The sequence below is a fragment of the Cnephaeus nilssonii genome, assembly GCF_951640355.1.
Source record: "Cnephaeus nilssonii genome assembly, chromosome: 12".
Taxonomy (NCBI): Eukaryota; Metazoa; Chordata; class Mammalia; order Chiroptera; family Vespertilionidae; genus Cnephaeus; species Cnephaeus nilssonii.
In genome coordinates, this window is record NC_137083.1 from 75324561 (window position 1) to 75346784 (window position 22224).

The 22224-nt window shown below is 38.9% G+C and overlaps 1 pseudogene across 1 annotated transcript; it reads right to left on the minus strand.

Moving 5' to 3' along the window:
* Positions 1-17542: 17542 nt before the first annotated feature.
* LOC307108039 (nuclear prelamin A recognition factor-like) lies at positions 17543-18912 on the minus strand (annotated as a pseudogene). The gene has a single exon. The product of its transcript is annotated as a nuclear prelamin A recognition factor-like (transcript).
* Positions 18913-22224: the final 3312 nt, after the last annotated feature.

Here is a 22224-nt window from a genome sequence, read left to right on the forward strand (position 1 = left end):
AAATAACTATGCGTAATATTTCACACATATCTTCTTAAATTATTATTGTCTATTCAGTGAATACCTTGACTGTTCTGTTTGTTACTTTTTAAGGTCAATTAAAATAGTTTTCTTGTTCTAACTGGCTATATATTGAAACTCTTACTGTTAGACCATCTGAAAAAAAAATGTGTTAATGAGTTATATTTCCTCTCCAGAGCCATTAATAAAGCTGTAAAAGATCATTAGCTTAAGAGATAGATAATTTCAACAAGTGACAAATGTACAAGGGTTCTCTATGCTGATGACATCTAGTTCTAGCAGAAGTGTTTTTAAAGCCACTGATCAAAATTTGAAGTTGCCTCAATTGTGCGGGTTGGAGAAGTATGGATTGCTTAAGATTAATTAAAGAAATTGACTCTTTAGACATATGGATGCCAATCTCATTTTAGTATATGGAGTTCAACAAGTCTTATAATCAGACTTTGCCACTTAAAGAAACTGGAGTGACTGAGTTCGTTTCTATAATTTTATCCTCAAAGGACAAAATGATTTGCCTTATTGTTAACAATGGAATCCTATCATAATTAGAAAAATAAATGGTATCACAAGCATTTTTCCCATTGCTATGTTTATTGGTGCTAATGTATTTGAAATGAGGGTGAAAAAAATGGGAACTGAAATTGTGTACATTAGTTCAGCTGCCTAGTTTTGTAAATAAACATTCTGAAAGTACCTATCCAGGAAACTTCAAAGTTCATTTTGGTACAATCCATTTGTGTTTCTTTCTTTAGAGTTATCATACTTTAAATAGCAATTAAGTGCACATTTAGCCAGGAAGATGGAGGGGCAAATCTATATATATACAAAAAGTCAGCATTTGTAATGACCAGAACAACCGGTCGCTATGACACCCACTGTGCCCAGCGAACTGGCCTGATCAGGGGGCGGGGTTGGAAGTCAACCTCCCACGGCCCCTCCCCCTGGCTGGTCCCACCCCTGATCACCCCCGCCACCCCAATAAGGGGTGGGGCTGGCCAGTCAACCTTCTGCAGCCCCTCCCCCCAGCCGGCCCTGCCCCTGATCACCCCCTACCCCAATAGGGAACGGAGCCGGCCAGCCAACCCCCCACAGCTTTTTCCCGGCTGCTGATTCCCAATCAGCCCCCCTAACCCATTCGGGGCAGCCCCTCCCCACAGCCAACCCTGCCCCCAATTGGCCCTTCCCCACCCCAATGGGGCACAGGGCAAGTTTGCCAATCACCCGCAGCCCCTCCCCCCATCCAGCCCAGCCCTGATCGGGCCCTGATTGGGGCAGGCCAGCAGCCAACTTCCCACCATCTCCTCTTCCTGACAGGCCTGGCCCCAATCTGCCCCAATTGAGGCTGGGCCGGCCAGACCCCACTCATGCACAAATTCGTGCACTGGGCCTTTAGTATATGTATAAATCTAAATGTGTAACTGAGTGGGGCAGAAATGGACCAAAATTCATCAATTCTGGTTTTTTTAAATCTAATACTTTTAAGACAGCAACTTAAAAGTATACCAACAAAATTACAGTTGAAAGCTTTATGTCAAAGTCTTCAAGGATGAGGATTAAAATATGTTTTTTGGGTAATTGTGACCATATTTGAAAGATTTCTATGGTAGTGAGAAATCAGCAAATAAGAAATCAAATACGCACATATTCAGATGTCAGGATTTGTGTTTTAGCAACCTCAAAACTTTTCTTTTAAGTTTCTTTTTTGAAATTATCACAGAAAGTCAAAAGCTCACTATCAAATTTTAAGCAATGTGAAAACTCAATATTCACATAAATAATACTCTGAAATATACTACAACCTCTCTGGGATCATGAAATAGTATCAAATAAATCAGATATATAGCTAGATTAATTCAGTTATGGTGATTAATATATACAGTAAATAAATATTAGGCTACAAAATTATTGGCAGAAACATTAAAATATTTTAAAAGACAGTGTAATAAAAGCTAATTTGCAATTTGTAGTAGTGAGTTCAGAATTAGCTTCATCAGGAGAAAACTAAAATCTATTAGAAAGATAATGCAATATATTGAAATAGTGACACACGGACTCCTGACTTAATAAATAAACTGAAGTGAAATCTAGTCAGAGTGAGCATTTATTATAAAAAGCTTGTATCCAGAAAAAAAAGAGGTAAACATATTCCAATGGTTTATTAAATAAATAAGAATTTTATAAGAGGGAAAAAAAAGAAAACCTGAATATAAGATATAATCTTGCATCTGATTCTGGTTTACATAAACTTGCTATTTCCATTGAAATGTTGAAACACACATACTAAGTGGATACTGACAATCAAAGTGGAGGAAGGAACAAAGAAGAGAGATTTGAAGTCACATATTTAAAAGCAGAGCGTTGTCTATTTTTTTCTATTTAAACTAATCAAACTTTCACATAGCTGACAGTCAATAAACAAATATTTATTAATTGAATAAATGGTTAAGCAATACATCTTTTCTAACACAGTTTTGTGGCTTTCAACTTGTTAATTTAAAAATTAATATGTAGCCTAGCCAGTATGGTCCAGTTGGTTGGAGCATTGTCCAGTACACCGAAAGGTCATAGGTTCAATTCCCAACCTTAGAACTTTATGCATAATCAATACCTAGTTGCGGGTTCAATCCCTGGTCAGGGAGGCAACCAACTGATGTTTCTCACATCAATGTTTCTCTCCTCACCCCTTCTGTCTCTCTCCCTCTCCCTTCCTCTCTCTCTTTAAAATCAATAAAAGCATGTCCTCAGGTGAGGTTTAAAAAAATTTTTTTAATTAACATGTATTCTTAATATCTGGCTATCACAGTAAATTAAACACAATAAAAAGTGAACCTCTTCTCTTCATTTTTCTGCTTCACTCCCTTCTTTCTTTTAAATCTTAAGCCCTACATGCAGTGCCATTTGGAAATTCTCGTTTTGATTAGTTTCTATTAACTAGTTATTTGATCTGTAGCTATATTACAGTTGGAAAACAAATAGAAAGTGACCTATTTGCTTTCAGATTCTGGCATTGGATGGCGTGCAGTAGCCTTAAGGTAAAAGGAGTTGAAAAACAAGAGAGACAAGTCACATCTGAGAGACAAGTAACATTTACTATTTAGCTCCATTTTGGGGTCACTCATCCCATTTTAGATTGGCAGTGTGGAAGTGTTAAATAAGAATTTGCCTACATATGGCTTTAGTTTGCAGTCTGAGATTGGCATGCCGATGCTTATGTTTTTTGGTTGAAATATCCAATCAAGAATGGAAAAAGAAATTCCCAAGATTGTCACTTTATTTATCCTTTCATCCTTGTGGTAAACTAGTCTAGTTCTCAGCCCAAAGATCATAGTCCAAAAACTCTTGGCTATCTACCCTGAAATACAAAAGTAAAACATGAAGTAACTTCTCTTTTTGCACCAAGTTCACACAGACCAAATAAAATCAGAATATAATGCAGCATAAATATGGACAGTACTATCATTATGCATTTTTTTCACAATTGTTTTCTCATGAAGTTCATTCCAGATTCCTTCTGTGAAATTTTTTAGGGACAATGATTTTCAAAGTTCAAGAAAGATCTTAAAGTCACTTATATCTATCTGCTTAAAGTATTTTTCCATCTTTTTTCCTGGTTTTATTGATTTTTATCAACCAGTCAAGTTCAATAGATTTATTGTCTACAGAAATATATTAATTTTTTAAATAACCCAACCAACCAGTTTTCATGAACATGTACATTGTAGAAGACTAAACTTTGATTATGCATAAAGATCTATAGCAAGTGAATAAAAAGACATACCTATTCTTTAAACTGCAATCGCATGTATATCCAAAAATAAAAGGAGCAAACTGATTATTGGGAATATAATGAACTCAGAATTCTAACTATAAATATATTAAAATATGAAAAAATGTAGACTCTTGTTTTAAAGCCAACCAAGAGAGGTATGTAATTATTTAAAAGAATATTGATAAATGATGAATAATTTGTTATAGATATTAAAATACTTGGAATGAAAAACAACACTATTTAATAATACCAATTAAAATATTTATCATACATTATAATATTTTTAATTTTGGTATTATATTCTGGTGCCATTGTTATGAATCAAACATTCTTGAAGCACAGTTTGTCTTTATATAGGAGTATATTCTAAGATTTTCCTAAAAGTATAATGCATGGGCTATGATGAAATTTGTCCCCCAGAGGGCAGTGCAGAACAATCTCAGAGGGCACTGAGTGCACACAAAAAAAGCTTAAACTAGTTTCATCTTATTTCACTGGTAAGGAAAACAGCAACATTTCAAAGATACACTATAATGCCAAAACTCCTGGCTGCAAGATAGAAAGTGTTGCCAATCATCCAATTATTTCTACCACATATCAATCAATTCAGTTTCCTTAATGAATATTATTTTTCATTTGATTGATTTACTAGAATTTATTTAGTATTAATTTTTGTCTCATTTAATCTTGTTTTTAAATCCTCACCGAAGATATATTTATTGATTTTAGAGAGAGGAAGGTGGGGAAAGAGAGGGGGGGGAGAGAGAGAGAGAGAGAGAGAGAGAGAGAGAGAGAGAAAGAGAGAGAGAGAGAGAGAGACCCATTGGTGGCTATCTCCCTCCCACATGAAAACCTATCGGAAATCAAACCCACAACCTAGGTATGTGTCCTGACTGGGAATAGAACCTGCAACCTTTTGGTATGGGACAATGTTCCAACCAATTGAGGCACCCTTCCAGAGTTTAGTCTTTTTAAAAAACATTTTTATTGAATTTATTGGCGTTATAATGATTAATAAATTATATAGGTTTCAAGGGTACAATTCTATAAAACAACATCTGTATATTGTATTGTGTGTTTATCACCCCAAATCAACTCTCTTTCTATCACTATTTATCCCCACTTTGCCTTCTTCTATCACCCCCCATTACTATTTCTTCTGGTAATCACTATACTATTGTCTGTGTCTATAAGGTGTTTTTTTGTTTTTTGTGTTTTTTTGTTTTTGTTTTTTCTTTTTGCTTAATTCCTTCAACTTTTCACCAAGTCCCCAAACACCCCTCCTCTCTGACACGGACCGGTCAGCCTGTTTTTTGGTCACTATGAGTCTGTTTTATTTTATTAGTTTATTTTGTTCATTAGATTCCACATGTAAGTGAAACCCTCTGGTACTTGTCTTTCACCAACTGGCTTACTTCACTTAGCATAATACTCTCCATGTCCATCCATGCTGTCACAAAGGGTAAGATTTCCTTCTTTTTTATGGCCCACTAGTACTCCCAGGTGTAAATGTACCACAGCTTTTTTATCCACTCATCTACTGATGGGCACTTAGGCTGTTTCCAGTTCTTAGTAAATTGTGTTGCTATGAGCATATGGGGTGCATATATTCTTTTAAATTAGTGTTACAGGTTTCTTCAGATATATTCCCAGAAGTGGAAATAGGGCAATTTCATTTTTTATTTTTTGAGAACTCCACACTGCTTGCCATAGTGGCTACACCAGTCTGCATTCCCATCAACCGTTCAAAAGGACTCCCTTTTCACCACATCTTCAGCAATACTTATTGTTTGTTGATTTATTGATGATAACTATTCTTACAGGTGATATCTCCTTATAATTTTAATTTACATTTCTCTGATGATTAGTGATGTTAGGCATCTTTTCATATGTCTATTGACCATCATGTGTTCTCTTCAAGGAAATGTCTATTCTGGTTCTTTGCCCCTATTTTAATTGGATTGTTTTTAGAGTGGGGTGTTTTTTGTTTTTTGGTGTGTTTTCTTTTTTGTTTTGTTTTTTTTTTGTATTTTTTGGTGTTGACATGTATAAGTTCTTTATAAATTTTGGATATTACCCCTTATCAGAAGTATCATTGGCAAACATGTTCTCTCATTCAGTGAGTTGTCTTTTCATTTTGTTGATGGTTTCCTTTGCTGTGCAAAAAACTATTTAGTTTGATGTAATCTCATTCATTTATTTTTCTTTTATTTCCCTTACCCAATGTGATATATCAGATAGAATATTGCTACAAGAAGTGTCTGAGACTTTACTGCTTATTTCTTCTAAGATTTTATAGTTTTGAGTCCAACACTTAAGTCTTTAATCCATTTTATGTTTATTCTAGTGCATAGTGTAAGAAGGTTATCTACTTTCATTTTTTTGTCCATATCTGCCCAATTTTTCCCAACACCATTTATTGAGTAGACTATCTTTTTACCTCATTGTATGTTTTTGCTTCCTTTGTCCAAAATTAATTGACTATGAAGGTGTGAGCTTTTTTCTGGGCTCTGTTTTCTGTTTCATTTGACTACTAGAGGCCTGATGCATGAAATTTGTGCAAAGGGCTCGGCCCTCGCAGCCTCAGCTTTGTTCAGAAGGTCATCTGAATGGTCGTTTTGCTGTTTGGTCTAATTAGCATATTAACTCTTTATTAAATAGGATATGTATGTTTGTATGCCAGTACCAGGCTGCTTTGTTTATTATGGCCTCCTAGTACAGTTTGACATCAGGTAGCATGATCCCTCCAACTTTGCTCTTCTCAGATTGCTGCGGCTATGTGAGATACTTTGTGGTTCCATATAAATAGTTGGAATATTTTTTCTAGTTCTGTGAAAATGACATTGGTATTGTGATAGAAATTGTTTTGAATCTATCGATTGCTTTGGGTAGTTTGGACATTTTAATAATGTTAATTATTTCTATTCATGAGCATTGTATAAACCTCTATTTGTTTGTATCTCCTTTGACTTATTTCTTCAGTGTCTTGTAATTTTTGGAGTACAGGTCTTTCACATTCTTGGTTAAATTTATTCCTAGGCATTTTATTTATTTACTTTTAGTACTATAGTAAATGGGATTGCTTTCTTAGTTGCCCTTTCTGATACATCATCATTAAGATTTTAATTTGTCTTTGATGATTAGTGATATTGAGCATCTTTTCATATGTCTATTGGCTATCTATGCTTTCTTTGGAGAAGTGTCTACGTTTTTTGCTCATTTTTTAAATTGGATTGTTCTTTTTAATGTTTACTTGTATAAGTTATTAATAAAGTTTTTGTACATTTACCCTTTATCAGATGTATCATTGACAAAAATGTTCTTCCAGTCAATGGGTTGTCTTTTAATGTTGTTGATGGTTTCTTTCGTTATGCAAAAACTTTTTACTTTGATGTAGTCCCATTTGTTTATTTTATCTTTTTCTTCCCATGTCCAAGAAGATATATCAGAAAATATATTACTAACAGAAATGTCCAAGATTTTACTCCTTATGTTTTCTTCTAGGATTTTTATGGTATTGATTCTTACATTTAAGACTTTATATAGAGTTAATTCTTTTATTTTATTTTATTTTTTCCATCACCATTTATCCCCTCTATGCCCTCTTCCACCTCCACTACCCCCTTCCCTCCCCCAAACATGATAGTTATCCTGTATATGGTATAAGAAGGTGGTCTAGTTTCATCTTTTTGTATGAATCTGTCCAATTTTCCCAACACCATTTATTGAAATGTCTTTATCCCATTGTATGTTCTTGCCTACTTTGTCAAATACTAATTGACCATATAAACATTAAGTTTATTTTTGTGCTCTCAATTCTGTTCTATTGATCTATATGGCTGGTTTTTAATATCAGTACCATGCTGTTTTGACTACTATGGCTTTGTAGTATTGTTTGATATCAGATAGCTTGATTCCTTCAACTTCGTTTTGTGTGTGTGTTTTTTTCCCCCTCAAGATAGCTGTGACTATTTTGGGTCTTTTATGGTTCCATATAAATTTTTGGATTATTTGTTCTAATATTGTGAAATATGTCATCAGTATCTTGATAGTAATTGCATTATCATAGATTACTTTAGGAAGTATGGACATTTTTATAATGTTAATTCTTCCCATCAATGAGCATAGTATATGCTTCCATTTATTTGTATCTTCTTCAATTTCTGTCTTCAGAGGTGTGTTTTTTAGTACAAATCTTTTACCTTCTTGGGTAATTTTATTCATATGTATTTGTGTAAAAAAATGCAACTTTTTTCTGGCTATTGATTTTGTACCTGCTACTTTACTAAATTCATTTATCTGTTCTAATAGTTTTTTGGTGGAATCTTCAGAGTTCTTTATATACAGTATCATGTCAGCTGGAAATTATGACAATTTACTTCTTCCTTTCCAATTTGAATGCCTTTTATTTCTTCTTCTTGTCTGATGGCTGTGGCTAGGACTTCCAGTACTATGTTGAATAAGAGTGTGAAAGTGCACATCCCTGTCTTGTTCTTGATTTTAGGGGAAATGCTCTTTGTATTCCCCATTTGAGTACAATCCCAACTGTGGGTTTGTCATAATGGCTTTTATTATGTTGTGATATGTTCCCTCTGAAAGGTGAACATGGTGAATGGTTAGCATGGTAGTGCACATGGGTAGGCTAAATTGCCATCTCAGATGGAGATTTAAGAAAATTCAGTTTATTTAAAGATGGGCGATGGGATATCCAAAGGGAAGAGCTGCACAGCACCAAGCCAAGGGGACATTGGGTCAATGATGGCAGTCCCCAGAAGCTGGAGTTTCATCCTTATATGCAGTCACTGGTGGGAAACTTGTCATCAGTGGTTTTGGGGGCTGAACTGGTGGTCTTAGAATGCAGATGGAATGCAAGTGTATGATCAGGACAGTTTCCATTCCTTATATGATCTGATTCCTGGTGTCCAGCGAGTTTTTCCTGGTCATTCATTCTCTTGTAATGGGAAGTTTACAACATGGCCATTAAGGATTGTAGTGCCCTATTGGCCTAATATCCTCTATTCTCACTTTTCTGAGAAATTTTACCATAAACTAAAGACCCAGTGCACGGATTCCTGCACCAGTGGCGCCCCTTGGCCTGGCCTGCAGGGATTGGGCCGAAACCAGCTCTCTGACATCCCCCAAGGGGTCCTGGGTTGCGAGAGGGTGGTTCTTGAGTGACACACCCCGGAACCGGGCTCCCTCCTTTCTGGTTCCAGATGTGTCACCCAAGAACAGCAACTGCCAAGTCACCGCAGCTAAGCAGCTCCTGCGTTTAGCGTCTGCCCCTTGATGGTCAGTGTGCATCACAGCTACTGGTCGAACAGTCAGCCAGTTGCTTAGGCTTTTATATATCTAGATGTGTGTGGATTTTGTCAAAAGCTTTTTCTGCATCTATTGATATGATCATATGATTTTTATCTTTTTGTTTATGTGTTGTATCACATTTATTGATTTGCAGATATTGTTCCAACCTTGAATCCTAGGAAGAAATACTACTTAATCATGTTGTATGATGTGTGTAATGTATTGCTGGATTCGATTTGCAAATATTTTGTTGTTGGTTTTAGTGTCTATGTTCATCAGGCATATTGGTCTATAGTTTTCTTGCTTTGTAGTGTTTTTATCTGGTTTTGGAATTAGGATAATGCTGACCTTATAAAATGAGCTTGGAAGTCTTTCTTCCTACTTAATTTTTTAGAAAAGCTTGAGAAGGATAGGTCTTAATTCTTCTTTGAATGTTTGATAAAATTCACCCGTGAAGCCATCCAGTCCAGGAATTTTATTCATTGGAGGTTTTTCTATACCTGTTTCAATATCCTTAGTTGTAATAATTCTGTTCAAACTTGGTGTTTCTTCTTGATTTAGTTTTGGGAGACTGTATGTTTTAGGAATTTATCCATTGTGTCCAGATTGTCCAATGTGTGGAAAGTAGTTATTCACAATATTTTCTTACAATTATTTTTATTTCTGTGGTATCCATTGTTATTTCTCCTTTTATTTATTTGGTTCCTCTTTTTTTTCCATGATGAAACTATTTAGTGGTTTATCAATTTTGTTTATCTTTTCAAAGAACCAGATCTTGATTTCATTAACCTTTTCTATTTTTTTAGGTTCTATTTTGTTTATTGCTTCTCTGATTTTTGTTATTTCTTTCCTACTATTCATTTTGGGCTTCGTTTATTGTTCCTCTTTTAGTTTCTTTAGGTGTAAGATTAAATTGTTGATTTGATCATTTTCTTGTTTTTTGAAGTAGGCCTGTAATGCTATAAATTTTTCTCTGAGGACTGCTTTTGCAGTCTATAATAAAATGTGGTTTATGTTAAGGAAATAAGCCAGGCAATAAAAGAAAAATACCACATGATCTCACTCATTTATGGAAAATAAAGAACATTATAACCTGATGAACAAAAAGATAGATACAGAGGCAGTAAAGGACTAAACAGACTGTCAAATTACAGCGGGAAGGATGGGGAGTGTTGGTGAAGGGGGGGAGAGATCAACCAAAGGACTTGTATGCATGCATATAAGCATAACCAATGGACACAAGACACTGGGGGGTTGGGGTGAGGCCATGCGACAGCGGGTAGGGGTGGCTGGGGGAAGGTCAATGGGGAAAAAAAGGGAGATATATGTACTACAAAATGTAATACTTTAAACAATAAAATTTAAAAAAAAAAAAAAGATAACAAACTGCCCTGACGGTTTGGCTCAGTGGATAGAGCGTCGGCCTGCAGACTCAAGGGTCCCAGGTTCCATTCCGGTCAAGGGCATGTACCTTGGTTGCAGGCACATCCCCAGTAAGGGGTGTGCAAGAGGCAGCTGATTGATGTTTCTCTCTCATCGATGTTTCTAACTCTCCCTCTCCCTTCCTCTTTGTAAAAAATCAATAAAATATATATTTTTTAAAATAACAAACTAATAAGAGAAATAAAGTACATTATCTCCATAAATAGTCATTCATTAACATATTAAATCCGTATTTTATAGAAGGTAAAAAAAAATGTGGGTTGCTCTGTTCTCATTCATTTGTTTCAAGGTATCTTTTTCTTTCTTTCCTGAGCTAATTAGTGACCCATTTGTTGTTTAGCATGTTATTTAGCCGCCATGTGTTTGTGTGTTTTCCAGGGTTTTCTTTTTGTAATTAATTTCTAGTTTCATACCATTATGGTCACAGATACGATTTAAATCTTCTTGAATTTATTGACTTGTTTTGTCTTTTAACATATGGTCTATTCTAGAAATGGTCCATGTGCACTCGAAAAGAATATATATTATGCTGCCTTTAAAATGTTCTGAAGATATCAGTTAAATTCATCTGATATGGTGTGTTAATTAAGACCTCTATTTCCTTGTTGATTTCAGACTGGAAAAATCTACCCATTGATGTCAGTGGTGTGCTAAAATCTTCTACTATGACTATTACTGTCAATCTCTCCCTTTATATCCATCAAGATTTCCTTTATATATTTAGGTGCTCCTAAGTTGGGTACATAAATGTTTATAAGGGTTATATCCTCTTGTTGGATTGAAACTTTCATCATTATGTAATAACCTTCCTTGTCTCTTATAATACACATTGTTTTTAAGTCTATTTTTTTAATATAAGAATTGTTACTCCAGGTGTGTTGTTTTTTAAATCCCCATTTGAATTAAATACCTTTTTCCATCCCTTTACTTTTAGTTTTTGTGTATCTTTCATTCTGAGGTGGGTCTCTTGTTGACAGTTATTTATTATAACTATATTGTTGTTTTTCCTGTCTTCTTAAATAAGAGGCTTTTTAAAAATTTATCTTTTTTTAATATATTTTTATTGGCTTCAGAGAGAAAGGGAGAGGGAAAGAGAGATATAGAAACATCAATGATGAGAGAGAATCATTGATTTGCTGCCTCCTGCATGCCCCCTACTGGGGATCAAGCCCGCAACCTAGGCATGTGCCCTTGACCAGAATTGAACCCGGGACCCTTCAGTCTGCAGGCCGACGCTCTATCCACTGAACCAAACCAGCCAGAGCTAAAATTATCTTTATTGTTGAAAGTATTACAGATGTCTCCTTTGTTTTTCTTCCCATTGACATCCTCTGCCCTGCACCTGCCCCTCCCAGGCCTTCAGCACACTATTGTCTGTGTCCATGGGCTATGCATATCTATAATAATAAAAGCATAATATGCTAATTAGACCAGACATCCTTCCGGATGACCTTCCGGACAAAGCCAGGGCTGTGAAGAAAGCCCAGGTCCTGGGTGCCAGATGGAAGCCAATGCCAGCAGCCAGGGGAAGGAAGGCCTACTCTTGCTCAAATTTCGTGCATCGGGCCTCTAGTATGCATATAAGTTCCCTGGTTAATCTCTCCCCACCCACTCTCCAACCCCCACCTTCCCTCTGAAATTCCTCAGCCTGTTCCATGGTTCTATGTCTCTGGATCTATTTTGTTCATCAGTTTATTTTGTTCATTAGATTCCACATATGAGTTAGATCATGTGATACTTATCTTTGACTGGCTTATTCACTTAGCATAATACTCTCCAGGTTCATCCATGCTGTTGCAAATGGTAGGAGTTCTTTCTTTTTTACAGCCATGTAGTATTTCATTGTATAAATGTGCCACCACTTGTTTTATCCACTCATTTCCTGATGGGCACTTAGGCTATTTCCAAATCTTAGCTATTATAAATTGTGCTGCTATGAACATAGGGGTGCATACATTATTTCTGATTGGTGTTTCAAGTTTCTTAGGATATATTCCTAGAAGTGAGATCACTGGGTCATATGGCAGTTTCATTTTTTATTTTTTTAGGAAACTCCACACTGTTTTCCATAGTGGCTATACCAGTCTGCATTCCCAACAGCAGTGTGCTAGGATTCCCTTTTATCCACATCCTCACCAACACCTATCATTTGTTGATTTGTTGATGATAGCCATTCTGACAGGTATAAGGTGATAATTTGTATCTCTCAGATAATAGTGACTTTGAGCATTTTTTCATATGTCTCGTAGCCATCTATATGTCCATTTGGAGAAGTATCTATTTAAGTCCTTTACCTATTTTTTAATTGTATTGTCATCCTTTTGTTAAGTTGTATGAGTTCCTTATAAGTTTTGAAAATTACCCCTTTATCAGATGTATCACTGGCAAATACGTTCTCTCATGCAGTGGGCTCTATTTTCATTTTGTTGGTTTCTTTTGCTGTCTTTAAGAAAGTTCCACCAACATGGAAGTAATGGTTGCAATAGGGAGTCATTTCCATGGATTATGCTTTTAAATCTATTGTACATGATGAGTCAAGAGATGTTAAGGCTATACAATCATCAAAGAAATAATAAAACATGATGCCTTTCTAATACCTGCAATTTGAAACACAAAGTATAAAAAAATCTTTCCAGCCCCTTTTATAGCAAATAGCAAATCAACTTTCTCCAATTCAAACCTTGAACTGGAGATGTAAAATATGACTTAATATTCTATTATTTTTTAAATAAATATTCTTTTAGTTTTAAGTCAAAGCAAAGGTATGTACCAGGAAAAAAAAACCTATACAATTATTCATTAAAAGAGCATTTTCAAATTTTGCAGTGAATTAAAGCTTAAATATAATATATTTAGATTTTTTTTCATTTAAATTCATCATATCAGTTGAGCCTAGCCTTACTCCTCTGCACATCTTTTCTTCCCTGTGAATGAGTTGGTAAGAAGAATGTCACATCATCCATTCTGATTAGCCAGCAGAAAAGCAATGTGGAAACTGATTTAAAGTCTCTACCACTAGGGATGTCAAAAAAGATGTTACTTCCTACAGGATGACAGCACTGGGCCCGAGATGTCAAACATAATTAAAATTTTTATTTTCAAATGCATTCCTCCGTTTATACATGCTAAAAGTATGTCTTACCTTTCAAACTTATAGAGTGCTGTGCTCTGCAAAATGGGAGAGAATTTATTATAGTTTAGACTGCATTTAAGAACAAAATCATTTCATCAATTAGTACCCTGCAGTTTCCTTCGGGATTTGGCATGAACGACTGGCATTTCATTAAAATGTTCTGACAACTGAGAAACAGTGATTCTAGCAGGACTGATTTCCCTCACTTTCCTGCCGATGACTATCAAGGTCCTCCCCCACCCCCAGTGGGTGATCCAAATTAGAGAATAAATTAAGGTGCCTTTCTTTTTATAATGGCATCACTCATTTCATTTTTTGAAAGGGAAGAGGGTCAGAAGTTGCATGTTACTTACTCACATTTACTTATTATTTACTAAGTTTTCTCCCAAAGTCTTTCCTTTGAAAACATGAGTGATAAAATGCCCGGAGGAAAAACAAACAAACAAAAACCAGTCTCTGCCTTTTTATGACATGCACTCAGAATAGATTGAAAGTGCAGAGCTCACCATATACTTTAGAGAACATCACCATGGATTTGTGTGCAGAAAGGGAAAATAAGGAATTTCAAAAGCATGGATCCTCCAAAAAGGTCCTCTGCCTCCATATCCCTAAAGTATAATCAGTGGAGCCCTGACCCACCCCCACCTGCAGACAAGCACCTTATAACTAGCCTTGAAATGTACGAATATATACTGGTCATTCACAGTTTTTATTTCTTTTCTGTCATGAATTTCTAATTTTATTGCCTTGTGGTAAGAATATATAGTTGTACTCTTTCCAATATAAAATATTTATTATTTTCTTTGTTGCTTAATACCTGGTTGTTTTGTAAATGTTTCATGGCACTTAAAACTACTATTTTGTTTTTGTTTGAAGGGCACTAAGTATGGGACATTCCATTAATGAAAATTATTTATAATAATTGTTCAAATCACTTGGTATATTTTAAAAACCTTTTTGCTCTGGGAAGCCCAAATTACTGAAGTAATATAGCTTTCTACAAATGAGAATGAAAAGTGGTACTGTGATATACACAAAAGCTACATAAGGACAAAAATATTAATGCTAAAAAGATGGGGAGTTTAAAAAGACATTTGCTAATGTGTCATCTTTTATAGAAGTGTGTCAATAGATGTCATTTTATTTCTCAAGCTGTAATGTAAAGATATTTACATGAATGGATATAATTACTAGTCCATCTAAAAATATGCTACAGTATATACTTTCAAGTTACTGAGATGTGTGGAGAAGTTGGGAGAGAACATAAAGGAAACAGATATCATACAGCAACAGAACACAGCAAGACAGCCAAAAATATGATCATACAAAAGTAAATACTAATACAATAGAATTAAGTACAAATGTCTATCATAGAAATGAAGGTGAGATTAAAACTACTTTTTAAAAGAAATTAACTCCTTAGTTGAGCCAAGGTAAAAGAAAGAAGTCCCAGCCATATACTCTATACAAGATAATATCTAAAACAATGTAATTCATAGATTGAATATACAAGGGTAGACAAAAAAAAAGTATACAAATAAAAAGAGGCTCTGATCGGTGTGTCTCGGTTGGTTGGAGCATCCCCCCACCCTCCTATACTGAAAAGTTGTGGGTTCAATTTCCTGGTCAGGGCACATGCCTAGGTTGCAGCTTCCATGAGGGGTGCGGGGGGAGGGGGTATGTATAGAAAGCAACTAATCAATCTCTTTCTCATTGACATTTCTCTCTCTCTCTCTCCCTCTCTCTCTCCCTCTCTCTCTCTCTCTCTTTCATCAATGAGCATGTCCTCAGGTGAGGATTAAAAAGAGAGAGGGAGAGAGAGAGCAAGAGAACAAACAGAGCAATATCAATGTTGGACAAAAGTGAACGCAATATACAGAACATTAAATAGAACAAAGAGTTGATCTTTTTTGTTGTTGTTGAAGGATTCCTTGCTTAAGTAAATTTCTTAGAACAGATGGGCATTCTATTGTAGAGTTTCTTGCATATTTAAGTTTATTTTTAGGTTATCTTCACACATGAATAAAAACCTGACTGATATTGGGGTCACCTTAGGTTACCCTTATGACTTTTTTAAAAATATATTTTTATTGATTTTTAGAGAGGAAGGAAGAGGGAGAGTAGAAACATCGATGAGAGAGAGGAACATCATTGATTGGCTGCCTCCTGCACGCCCCTGACCAGGAATCAAACTGGCGACCTCTTGGTTCCTGGGTCAATGCTTGACCACTGAGCCACACCAGCCAGCACCCTTATGACTCTTTATGTATTGATTGGTTGACTACTGACATCTAATGTCCCCAAGAGAATACTGAAGTCAGGTTGATTTTTTTTCCTAACATCTTTGATTGTGTTTCTTCTGCTTGGATACTGAATTTTTATAGCATAACTAGAGGCCCGGTGCATGAGTTCATGCATGGTTGGGGTCCTGAGGGGGGTTGGGGGACGCCAGGACACTATCAGCCCTCCCGGTGGGCAGTGAGATGCCCTTGCCAGCCCAGGATCCGGATCCGTCCTGCTGTCGTTCCCACCAGTTGTAGAGAGCCACCTGGCCGTTGCTTTTTTTTTTTTTTTTTCTTGACACTTCAACTGTTTATTCCATAGTCAGAAATGGATCTACGTTACCACAGAGGATGAAACCCCATTGTAAATAGATTGAAAGTAGAAAACAGGTAATTTCACACAATGTCCCAGTTATCAACCCAGATGGGTGCACAGGTGCAATAACACATGAATGAGGGCAATCTAACAGGCTGAGGGGTTCAAGAAGAATGTCACCCACATGGTAACAAAATCCAAGTGCTCTAGAAACCAACACCAGGCCGGTTACAGGCCTCACTTCACAGGATAGCCCTAACAGGATAGCCCCACATTGTGTGAAATTACCTATTTTCTACTTTCAATCTATTTACAATGGGGTTTACTCACTGCACGGGGTGCTGGGCTCTGTGGTGGCTGCGTATCTTTCTGTGTAATTGTCTGTGGGCCAACTGCTCTCTTCCTTCTCACTTAGGGCAAGCAGCATGTGAGGGCAGAGTGCACTGTCGAGGAAGGCAGAGGGCTGCCCGGAGCTGAGGGGAGTGGCCAGGCCCAGGGGGTAAGAGGCAGACAGAGAGGACACTATCTCACCCAATTGTGGGGCAGGCTGGCCGGCCTTCATCTGCCTGACCCCACCCAGGGAGGGACTGAGCAAGGTGTCCACCTCTCCATTCTCCATCCTTCCATCTGTGACACCTGTCACCCTTGCCAGGACTCCCCCAAAGTGAGTTCAGCTCAATCCCTGAATGTAAATGGGCATGGGGGGAGGGGAAGGGCTCCACTCCAGTGCCCCAATTCCCAGTGACAGGACCTGATCTCAGGACGGTGGCCACAGCTGCAGAACAGATCTGTTACAAGAAAAGGTGGGAATGCAGACTTTCGTATGAGCCCCTATTCCAAAAGGTGGCAGTTTATTCACATTGTGGCAAAGACACCTTCAAGCGTAACATAAGTGGGTAAAGTCAGGGCCAAACTGGGCCATTTCCTCATCCAATCTCTCTGAGGCGCATGGACAGAACCAAGTCTCAGCTCTTCGCAGGACACTTCCGGGTTTTTTTAAGCCTAAAGGACAGGCCATTTCTTTGAATGGGTCTGTCTCCATTCTTGTTCTTTGGGATTTTTTCATCGTTGGATAAAAGGATACATACATTGGGGCAATCCTCTCGAGATACAATATTCCAGTTGTACCCATGTGACTAAGATAGTGCCCCTCAGAGGGAGGGAGCCGGCAGGGAATTCTGAAAACCAAAGCGATGGCAGAGACACTAAGCCTTTCCTTCACACCTCTGACTCCCCTCCTCAGGCGGCCTGCAGGCCGGGCGTCTGCTGGACCTTTACCACTTGATGTCCCAGCTACTGTCAGGCTGCCCTGGCCCTGCTAGGTGGTGTTCAGGACCACCTGGGCCCGGGGGGAGTCACCCCCCCCCCCAGCCACTCCTGGTACAGCTCCTGCACGTGGGCGCTGGTCTCCTGGGGCCACGCCAGGATGGCAGTGTAGATGCCTTCCATCTGCCACAGCAGTGCCCTGTCTGCATGCCCGTCATCCGCTGGGTCCTGGTCCCTGCTGCTTAAGCATGTCCGGTGCAGGCCAGGCGCTCCACAAAGTGGCAGGGGAACTTGCCCCTCTACAGTTTCAGGACCACGTTCTGGATGTTCCAAAAGCCGTAAGCAGCCTCAAAGCGTAGCAGAACCTCTCCGTCCCTTTCAAGGGTGACCTCCTGGAAGTCTTTGTTCCTCAGGGTGCGGCAGGTGAGCACCCCACGTCCTCACTGAACAGCTCCTTGGCCATGTGCCTGAGGATGTGCACCAGGGACCCATCAGAGCTGGCACCCTCGTGGAGCCTCACCTCCTCCTCCTTCACGTCTCCAAACAGAGTGTCCACAGTGGCAGCGTTCATGGCAAAGTCACTTTGCTCCATTATCTGGACAATTTCACCTGAGGTTAACACACAGTCAGCACCCTGGGAACTATGCGAAGCTGTGGGAACATCTCCTCAGAGGGCCTTCAGTTTCTTGTCATAACACAGGGCCACAATGACGTGGAAAATCTTGTCTGGGGACAGGTTCTGCCGTCTGGAGAAGTAATCCTGCACCAGACAGCCCATGATCTGCTCGGGAGACTTGGCCATGCAGAGGTGGGGCGTGATGAGGTGACCCAGCATGCACTCTGCATATGGACCCAGCCGGGGCAGGCAGAGGACAGCATGGGTAGCCGGGGCTCTTCCTCACGGTGCTGGCAGTACTGATTGCACAAATTCCTTCTGACTCTCCAGGATGCTGAAGTCCACAGCTATCATCATGCCAAAGACAGTGTGTCCCAAGGCTTTTGAGGAAGCTGCAGAGCCTTCTGGATGCATCAGTGACACTGAGGCTGAATTTAGCAGCAAAATAAGGCAGAGACTGAGGACACACGGACACTGCCAGCACCTTGTGCTGTGAGGTATCACATTTCTTATTAAGGTTCAGTACATGGAGGAAGTCCTTGGCATTCTGCTGAGAAACTTGGACTCCTTCCTCTGTGGTCATACAACTGTCACACGCCAGGCAGTCACTCAGAAATATCTTGGCATCAGCCAACTTATGGAATTCTCCCTTCTCTCCGTTCTCCTGAGCCGGACTGCAGACGTCAACTGCAGCATTCTCTTGGTCACTGGCTTTTGTTTTTTTACTACGTTCCTTCTGTGCGTGCAGTGATCACACCTCATCTGGAGCCGGGCGGATGGGGGCCAGCACGTGAGACCTGGAGGAAGCAGGGGAGAGCAGTCACAGCTCCTTGTGGAACTCTAGGAAGGGGACGCACCAAGGTGCCCGAAACCGAGTTCCAGGAGGCTGGCGGTGCTATAGGGATCCTGCCAGCAGCGCTGGTCCATCGGTGCCTAGCCCATTCTCCAGAGATTGAACCTGCAGGACTACTGAGGGAGGGAGTGGCTATCCCCCGGGCTGGTGTTCGTTCTGGTCGGATATATATATATATATATATATATATATATATATATATATATAGAGAGAGAGAGAGAGAGAGAGAGAGAGAGAGAGAGAGAGAGAGAGATTCTGTTGACGATTTATATTATACTAGAGGCCCGGTGCACAAACTTCGTGCACGGGGTGGGAGGGGTCCCTCAGCCCATCCTGCACCCTCTCGCAATCTGGGACCACTGACTCCTAACTGCTTGCCTGCCTGCCTGATTGTCCCTAACCACTCTGCCTGCCTGATCGCCCCTAACAGACTCTGCCTGCTTGCCTGATCATGCCTAACCACCTCTGCCTGCCTGCCTGATCACCCCTAACTGCTTTCCTTCCTGCCTGATCACCCCTAACCGCTAGCCTGCCTGCCTGATCTCCCCCAACCACTCTGCATACCTGCCTGATCGCCCCTAACCGCTCTGCCTGCCTGCCTGATTGCCCCTAACTGCTTGCCTGCCTGCCTGATCTCCCCTAACTGCCTCTGCCTCGGCCCTTGCCACTGCAACTTCATCCAGAAGGACGTCCGGAATGATATCCGGAAGGTCCTTTGGCTATCCAGTCTAATTAGCATATTATGCTTTTATTATTATAGACTAGTGGCCTGGTGCATGAAATTTGTGCACGGAGGGGGGCTTCCCTCAGCCCAGCCTGCACCCTCTCCAATCAGGGACCCCGTGGGAGATGTCCAACTGCCCTGTGGGATCGGGCCTAAACCGGCAGTTGGACATCCCTCTCGCAATCTGGGACCACTGGCTCCTAACTGCTCACCTGCCTGCCTGCCTGATGGCCCCTAACTGCCCTCCCCTGGCAGTTGGCCTGATCTTGCCCCCAACTGCCCTCCCCTGCTGGCCTGATCTCGCCCCCAACTGCCCTCCCCTGGCAGCCAGATCTCGCCCTCAACTACCCTCCCCTGAAGGCCTGTTTGCCAGCCTGATCTTGCCCCCAACTGCCCTCCCCTGCCGGCCAATTTGGTTCTGATTGGTCGGTTTCTATTCCAGTCAGTGTCAAAAGCTCCGCCTCCTAGGCAGCCATTGGCTACTCACAGTTGACCCAGATTTGGTTCTGATTGGTCAGTTTCTATGCCAGTCAGCATCAAAAGCTCTGCCTCCTAGGCAGCCATTGGCTCCTCACACTTCACCCAGATTTGGTTCTGATTGGTCGGTTTCTATGCCAATCAGCATCTCTGGGCCTATCAACAGGGCCTGATCAGAAAGGTGAGGCTGATCAGCAGCCTTGGTGGAGGCCTGGAGAGAAATGGAGGCACGGCTGCTGGCCAGACTGGGAGAGAAAGAGAGAGGCAAGTGCTGATCAAAAGCTGCCACAGAGGCAACGGATCAGTCCCTGCTTCTCTCTTCAGGCCTCTCTCTGGCCCTGATTCGCAGCAGCAGCCAGTGCTGGGGCACCATGCCTGCAGTGGAAGCAGTCAGCTGACTGCAGGACTGACTTCTGGTTGGTCAAGCCTCAGTCATTACTGGTCATTAGGACCCAGAGTTTTTATATATTAGGATACATTACTGCCTTTAATTCTTACAACAACTCGATGATATTTGAGGCTCATTGCAACCCATTCAAGTGATCAGTTCTAGTATTAGTGATGGAGAAGGCAGTCTCCATGATACTTTGGATAAACTTCCTCTAAACTGTTCTACTTACACAGAAATTTCTTAGTCAAATTCTAAGAAATTTTTTAAAACTCTTGCTGCTGATATAAAAGTCTTAATATTGCATTTTATCAGAGTCCATAATGTTAAGCTTATATCAAGGTAGGGCATATTATCCCAAAAGTAAGTTCTTATCTACCAATTAATTATTCCACAAGATTTTACTCTCTTTGAAAAATATATCATAATATATTCAAACATATAAAAATTACAGTATAACAAATACCATGTAACCACAACCCAGAATTAACAATATACTGACAGCATTTTACTTTCAATCTTTTAAATTATTGTTAAGAAACTAATCATTCCATATTTTAAGTCCCCTTGTACACATCCCTGGTCTCTTTCTGCTCCCTCATTTCTCATAGAATCATCCCCCACCCAACTTATCTGGGTTCCTATACATTATTATACATTATGTCAGATTTTTATCAATATACTATATAGTCTCATGCTGTACTTTGTGTATACATTTTATTTTTGAAACCCAAGACATTTTAACACTTAGAAATCAAGGTCAATAATCTCTGAGTACTTAAAAAGAATGTGGGTTCTCATATAGGTCAGGACCTATATGTGTTAGATCTCATACATATCTATTAGATCAAGCTTGTTAATTTAATTGTTCAAACCTTCTGTAACCTTAAAGTTCTTTGTCAGCTTATTTATTGGTTACTAAAGAAAAGGCATGTGCAAATATCCTGCCATAACTATGGATTAGTCAAATTGTCTTTATAGTTCTGTCAATTTTTACTTTAAATATATTTTTGCAAGATTTTGTCTTACCTTATCTTGATATGCTGATATAAACTTGATATTATGGACTCTAATAAAATGTAATATCAAGAAGGCCTTTATATCAGTAGCAGAGTTTTAAAAAATTTCTTAGAATTTGCTTAAGTACTGTATACATGAAACAGTTTATTTGAAGTACTTTAGAGTCTGCCTTTTCCAATAAGAATTTCTAAAACATACACTTTTAGCAACCTTCAAATATATGACACAGTGTTGTTAACTATATTCACCATGCTGTGTATTAACATCTCCAGGACTTATTTAAATTATTACTAGAATTTTGACCATCTTTGCCCTTAAAGTATTTAGTACTTAAATATTTAAGTATGCTCCAAATATTGTGATGCCACCATACATAAAGTTTAATTTTCTTAGTTCATAGTGAAATATTCTTTTTATATCTATGTTGTATCTCTTTTCATCCCTCTTAATGTCAAATATCTCTTTTGTTTATTAATCAATAAGCATTTATTTGGCTAATATTTCTTGGTACATTTTTTTCCAAAAATGTATTTACCTTTCTGGGTCATCATACAATTTGTGTCTAGTAAAAATGTAATAAATCTACATAGTGTTTTCTTCCTTTCAATTTGA